At 33.3% G+C, this 7,671-nt stretch overlaps 1 protein-coding gene across 1 annotated transcript in view; it reads left to right on the top strand.

Moving 5' to 3' along the window:
* The first annotated feature begins 293 nt into the window (after window positions 1-293).
* Window positions 294-7,671, top strand: part of LOC106120721 (ring finger protein goliath) — a 55,945-nt gene continuing 48,567 nt past the window's right edge. Inside the window, exon 1 of the mRNA XM_013316107.1 lies at window positions 294-616. The gene's annotated coding sequence lies outside the window, so the exon portion shown is untranslated. The remainder of the gene's footprint in view (window positions 617-7,671) is intronic.

Genomic DNA, 7,671 nt, shown 5'->3' with positions numbered 1-7,671 from the left:
TTAGGACGATTTAAAGAACGACTTAGTTTTTGCTAAAACTGACTGAACATTTTTACATAAAAAGGTCAAATCACACTCTTATTATCTTGTTTTTTATGAAGGTTTCAGGTGTTTAATGAATTTTCAAATATGTATTTTCTACGATAAGATTATACCGGTAATAATCTAAAATCTTAAACAGGCAACATTTCTTAATGTCAACCTAAAGCATTCAATTTTCAATCATTCATTCTTTACTGCAGTTTGTTTTGTTTTGAAAACGTCATTCTATAGTTCAGGTATATTTCATTCATTTCGACAGTCTCATTTTTCAAATGGTATTGATATAGATAGCGAGTGAGACGTGTGTCGCGTTATCGTCGCGATCGCTGTGCGTTCGCTACTCTTGCAGCCAACAACTGTTACAAATACAATACTAGACTTTTTTCTGTTTCATGTGTACCTTTATACTAATTTTAATTACTTTTTGATATAATAATAGTGAAACGTACACAAAATAGACAAGCCAAACAAACCTGTGTTGTGTTTTCGTTCGGTGTTGGGGCGAGAAGATTGCATTATTTCAAACCGAGAAGAGAAATTTTACCAGCTGTTTGTGCATAGTATGCTCCATATTGTAAGTAAGATTGAAAATTAAGTACTTAACGCTAATTAAATATGTACAAGTTAAACTAACTGAACCTTATTGTTTATATTTGTGTGTATATTGTGATAAGGAAATAAAAGGAATCAACTGTCTATTCTTTTATATAGTTATTGATAGGCATATAAATTTTATTCTATCTATAGAACAAAGACGTTTGACGCACCCGATTGGCGCGTTAGCGTTACTCTTACCTATATTCCACAAGTAGTTACCACGGAGTCTGTTTTATTACTAAGCTTGATATTAATTATTTTTTTTGTAAAAGGAACATAAACATACCTACAATATGCACTTTCAAATCCTTATTATTTTATGTGCAAAATAAAAGACAAAAAACTATGCCGGCTAAGGTAGGTAAAAGACAAAAGTCAAAGTAATGAAAAATAAATTGTTCTAATTCTATATTATTTTAACGTCCTATGCTTCCTTAATTGATTAACCCCATATTTATTTCAAAATCTACCCATAAAGAATTGTTTGGTAGGTACAATATAAAAAAGTAAGTGGATTATTTTTTAAAGCAAATTATCGGACGATATCAAAGAGTATGTTCCAGATAAAAGCGTACACCGGATTTTGTTTTCGTGATACACAGCCTTTGAAGGCTAATGGCTAGTTAGACAGGTAGCAGATACGGCGTTAGTTACGATTTTAAGGCGAGACACCTAAACATCGATCTCAATTTATAAAAATATATAATACATATACATGTAAGACTAGTGGTAGATAAATAAAGGAACTCTAAGCCTTTGTATGGGAGTTCTAAACCTCGAATTACTGAAACTTTTACGTTAATATCGCAAAGAAGCTGAAACGATCGTTAACCATTTCTCTTTTTCTTCCATCCCGAAAAAAACGTGTGAAATCACGTTACACCTTTTTAAGGCATAGAAAAGCTTTAAAAATTGTTGTAAAATAAAAAAAGCTGCCAGTGTTTAATTAATACTTAGGATACCTCAAATTTTTAAAAGAAAATTATGCATTTACCTTTTAACTTATCAAATAGTCACGTGCAATACATCACGTGTAGATATTAATTGCATGGCGTAAACTTTGTGGATACTTGATCGTAAACCTGAGTGCATGTTTATATATTTCCACTTAGAAATAGTAAAGGAATAACATGATATTGTACCAATAGACTTAAAGTATATCGATAAATATCTTCCCAAGTACTTATAAGACTGTTTTTTTTTTAACAGATTTGTAGGCAGCATTGCCTTAAGTCCAATATGTAAAAGTATAAGTGAGGAAGGAAATCCATATTGCTATGAGCTTTTTAAAGTCATTTAGCTTATTTAATTGGGCTTAAACTCTCTTAACGATTACAATAATATCTCTCTATTGAGGAATCCGCTTATGCCGTTACGTTATAAAAAAAGTGAATTTAAGATACTCAAACGAGCGAGCGGCACCTGAAATCGCCGAAATAGCGAAGCGACCGCTGCCCATAGACATACGCAATTGCATATGCGTTGCCCACCTTTAATCGCCGAAGGAGAGGATGCACAGAAAGAAAATTTCTATGCATCCTTTCATCCGGACATCTGTGTGGTCGTGGTATTTCACCGGGCGAGCCGGGCCAATTCGTGCGAAGATGTTAAAGCGGGCTCTACCACTGTAAAATTTGGTAAGTTTTGTCATTGTCATAAACAGCAAAGGACAAAGGTTGTAATATTTTGATTTTAGTAGTAATGCAACACGTATAAGTAGTAAATATATTTATACTACTCTCCCGGAAACCGCGAATATCCAAATATTTTGGCGAGAACGCGGGAATAGGTTACAATTTTTGTGTCCGCGAATCTTAATGCCGCGGGTATCGGAATCGCGAATAAGGATACTCTGTATATCATCGGAAGGCGCTTCTGAACATTACTTCCGTGATAATGTTTCTTTGTTACGGTGTAATGGAATCAATTTATTTTTTGCTATCGGAGCGATCAATTGACTTCGACTTAAGGCCGATCAGTGAACTACTGAAGTCATTAAAATCACGTTAAAAGACACTCTTGTATCCATTACTAATCAAACAATTTTAAAATAGTTTTGTATTTAGAAGGATAAGGGGAATAACTAGTTTTTTTTTTATATTAACTACTACTACGACACATGATATTTGTCTCTCTGTGTTTAAATTTAAAAAGATAACGTAACATTTTGGGTTATCAAAAAATGTCGTTTCAAATTTTAGTCACGCACTATAATAATTTTAGTCTTACGGAGGAACGGTTTCTTAAAGATTACAAAGGAAAAATGTTGGCATTTGCTAAAAAAACTAGCTGTACCTTGCTATTCCGTCTACGCAGGATTAAAAAATAGATACGAGCCGAATCTCAGAACAACATATGCATATAAAATTTCGTAAAAATCGGTGAAGCCGTTTTGGAAGAGTATGGTAACTAACATTGTGACACGAGAATTTTATACGTAAGATTTGTTTTTAAGATTTTTCATATATCTTCCGATTTAAAAAATTGTGTAGACAAGATTAGCTTACCGTGTTTAAATTTATTTATAGTCATTGACCGCAGATTTGTTTGTTTTAGATCGTTATCATTCAAAGTCGATGCAAAGGGCAATACTCGCTACTGCCCTTACCGAGTGCAATGTTCGTATGACAAACCCTTGAACTGCTGTTACGACGAGATAATATGACTTCGCAATTCGTATATACTTTCTGTTGTCTCTTGTTTATGTTAAGTGATAAAAATGTAAAGAACGAGAAGAATTGACGTAAGTTTTTTAGTTTTTTTTTTACGTTACAAACATACGAACAATTTGTAGCATTATGGTAACAGATATCTGTAATTTTTTCCTTTTTACAAAACTTAGAAATGCACATTTGTACCCAAGTATACTTTTTTTTTAAGTTCTTTTGTCAAAGAATCGTGGGTTTTCGCTGCATGTAAAAATTAAGAAACAAATCTTACAACAAATATTCTATTTTTCTATTGTGTTCAATTTGAAATGTAAAGAACGGCTCAATCAATTAAAAATAATCCTGACAATGATGGCGAAAATTTTACCACTGATAGGCAATGGAACTTAATGTTTATTAGTGTGGTCCCACACAGGACCTCATTAAGCCATAAAGTCACCAGTCTTTATTGTTATTGTACCATAGAGTGTTGTGTAGACGATCAATACTGTAATTAAAAGTATAGGTCGATGGTCTGTGGTTTAATGAAATTTAGATTGAGCCAAAAACTCTGGAGTTTGTATGTTCATTTATGAAGAGCTTATATAGGTACTAAAAGAAGTTTAAGGTTGTGTTACATGCCTGCAGAATACAGTTCTTGCAAATCTTATGCATCTGAGTATAAGTAGTATATTTTTCGGGTAAATATTTTTTTACGAAACTTTAAAAAAATTTGAGCATTTAATCTTACTTCGTACTAATATTAACCATCTGGAAGAACAAGTAGGCTATTTATTAAGATTTCGGACGGACGGCAGGGCGACAGCTAGTCTTGAATATTACAATATCACAATCTTTTGCCGTGTCATCATATAATTTCAGCTTTATGAACGTAGGTTTATTTTAGACAATGAATATGAGCATGCCTTTATATTGGTCTACATTAAATAACAGTAATCAAACGAGTCGTGATTGCCTTCAAGTGTTTTGTATTGCTCTACGTCATTTTAGGGATTTTATATGTTTGGTTTATACATAGTTTATAGATTGTATATAGTGGTGGTACTTATATTAAAACTTTGGATAGTATGTGCTACATAATGTATTTGATTTGATATCTTATGTTTTATAAGATCTGAGAAGAGTCACGTATTTTATTATGGAGAAATCGAAATTATCTTTCTGACTTCTGATGAAACCTTCTTTAATGGTATACTTAATTCGTAAATTGTAAATAATTCGCGTCATATAGCTAAAATATACGTGCAGTTCGTCACGTAGCCCGCAGACATGGACCGTTGCAATCGCCGCCATGTTGGAAAGCGCCATCTTTGGATATGAATCACACGAGTACGGATCACTGGACTTTTTACAGCCAATACATAGGGTTGCAAACTTTAAAAATACGAAGACCTAAACACTAGAGGAATAACTGTCAACCTTTAAAAAGGACGTCCAACCTTAAACCAAATAGATTGTGAAAAAATGACAACCAGGGACTTGTTACTTACTACTCTGATTTGGAGACATCTTATCCGGTATAAGCGGCAGCCCTAACAGAACCCAGAACCCCGGACGTGAAGTCATAAAAAAGTTAAAAGTATTGTTTATTGTTGAATTTAAATGATTGTTTCCGTTAGTCGAGTCTTAATTTTTGAACGATGTGTTAATATGAATCATTTCTTTATCGAGACTGAAAAAAAATCTATCTCTTGCGGATAGGTCATAAAAAAAAAGTTTGTGCACTGTCTATGTGATGGTTTGTATATAACTTAACAAATTGAGAATTAACATTAATTTCGCAAGTCTATTCTAGTATGTTATAATTAGATTTAGGTGTGTGCGCTGACGTGATGTCTGCACTGTAGAGGATTCCGCGTGAATCTGATTCTATTACCGAACGACGCACGCGTATTGTGCACGCGACCACAAGTTTACTCCGCGTTTCCATCATCATAGCACTTGTATTAAAACATATTGACATACCTTTTAAGCTAATTAATTACAAAATAAACAACAATTATTGTCTTTTATAGGTATATTAAATTCAGAGTTTCTTGTGTCTGTATGTAAATTGACTTAACACTTTCAATGCTACTAAAATTTTTAGTATTAAAATACACTAACTGAATCAAAACTATTCATTTCAATTACTTCATATCGAATCAGGTCTCTATACGGTTCATTGCGAAATAAATGCGAGTAGTACAAAATTAGACCTGCATTCGGTTTCCGTCTGCAAACATGGCAACTGGTTATTTACGGCCTCATATCGGTTGTAATTTAGGTTAAGCATACGGTTTTATTTAAACGTATTGATAAGTACAATTGATTTATAGATAGAATTTCTATCTAGTTATCCAAGTTTTAAACAGGATTGATTGATTCAGAGATGTTTTTACTCTATTGTTTTAAATACTAAAATGTGTAAATTTTTTTTAATTTCTGATGCGTAGATTATTATATTAATAAATATGTAAGTTTAGTTTTTTATATGCGTAGTTAATATACTAGATAACAAAAGAAAGATAAGTTTTTAATTGTGTCGTGAGGGGTCAATAGTTCAGGGTTAGTAGCGAGTTCAAAACACTACATATGTAGTGGACAACTTTATTTATTTAACTTTATCTTTTAATATGGAGGTGTACACTGCCGGTTTTAAGACTACCAGTGACCTGGCCAAGATTTCTTTGCCCCCCTTTGTACCATTCCTTTGGTGTGGTTAACAGGATTATGTGAGACTGTAATTCGCCGGTCTGTGGGGCCCCTTTCTGTTCCGCGCCCTGGGCGATGGCCCAACCGCGCCTTGGGCATTCGGCCCACCGCGCCCTACCCTCTACGCAGGCACTGAATATATACTTTTCGATGTATACTTTAGGAATGAACGCACGTGTACAGCACGTTTTTAAATATTGTCTCATTCAGCAAACTGTTCGCAAATACAAATGGAGAGACATATCACTTGTTGTTTTAAACGCTACAAACTTTGCACTATGTTAATATTAAGTTATGACGTAAGTATTCTCTTGTTTTTTTTTTTCTTTTTTTTAAATGAAATAAAATAAACAGGTAATATAGGAATAATAGACAATGAATGATAGATTCTATTTTGAATAAATAAATGAAAATTATTCGTGTATTTACGCATATGTACATATTTTGTTTTAAGTTTTTAATTTTTAAACAATCGTGATTATTTGTAAGGCTTTCGCCTTACGTATGTAGGCCCTTACCACTATTGAAAATAATTCTTCCATGTCGGCGCAGTATGACATGCGTGAATAGGAGGACATCTCCCGCACCACGCATGCGGGCGCTAACGACCAATGGAAATGTGCTTTTTTTCTAATGCTTGTTGCAAGAAATTTAATATTAAAGTATGAGGTTATATAAACAATCAATTTGTTTAAACTATTTAAATCAAAACAGGGAAAATTGCATTCCAGTTATTCTAAAAATATACAACCTTCATTATAAGTACGAAAGTTGATGCAAAATATAATTTCTATGCGAGTGAGACATGTAAAATACCTTCACACGTGTATACAATGCCTTAGTAGCAACCGACTATTTGACAATTCATGCAAAAATATAAAAAAAAACTACCTACATCAATACAAATCCTATTCGATTATAATAAATACTATTGAGCTAGTAAATATGCGAATAGATTTTTAATGTATATTCTTTTTATTTATTTTTTACATATGTTCGGTTACCTTTATGTATATATAAAAAAAGGCAACGCATATGCAATTGCGTATGTCTATGGGCAACGGTCACTTCGCTATATCAGCGATTTCAGGTGGCCGCTCACTCGTTTGCCACCTTATGATATAAAAAAAATGTACACTAAACCCACCTGACAAGCTGTTGCGTTGAAGCGTTACAAGATAAAGTTTAGATGGATGGATGTTTGTTAGAAGGTATCTCCAGAACAGCTGCATGGATTTCTCTGAAATTTAAAAAACATAATCTGGAAGAACACATCGGCTATTAGTTAAGTATTTTTTTTAATTCCGCGCGGACGGGGATCTATTATTATCTTAACCTTTTTAAGCAGGCATGATTTGCTTAGCGCAGTTTTATATACTTTTGTACACAAAGGAAGTATCTCCGGTATACAATACCAGTATTACGCATTTCGTTTGCACTTCCTGCGATGTCTTATAAATAAACTAATATTGCCCACCGGAAGTTGACCGGCCTCGCTACTCGCGAGCCATCTTGTCATTGGCATTTTAAGGACGACATAACTTCCGGTAAAGCTGTTGTACTTCTTCAGTTTTAAAGGACATGTGACGTCAAAGGGTTTATTTAACTTTTATCCTTAAAACGCATAAGGAATTTATATGGAAATTGATTCAGGAAGTTTAAGAAGGCC

Source organism: Papilio xuthus, unplaced genomic scaffold, assembly GCF_000836235.2.
Source record: "Papilio xuthus unplaced genomic scaffold, Pxut_1.1 DF826949.1, whole genome shotgun sequence".
Classification (NCBI taxonomy): domain Eukaryota; kingdom Metazoa; phylum Arthropoda; class Insecta; order Lepidoptera; family Papilionidae; genus Papilio; species Papilio xuthus.
Note: the sequence above shows the minus strand (reverse complement) of the source record. Positions and strands in the feature narration are given on the sequence as shown.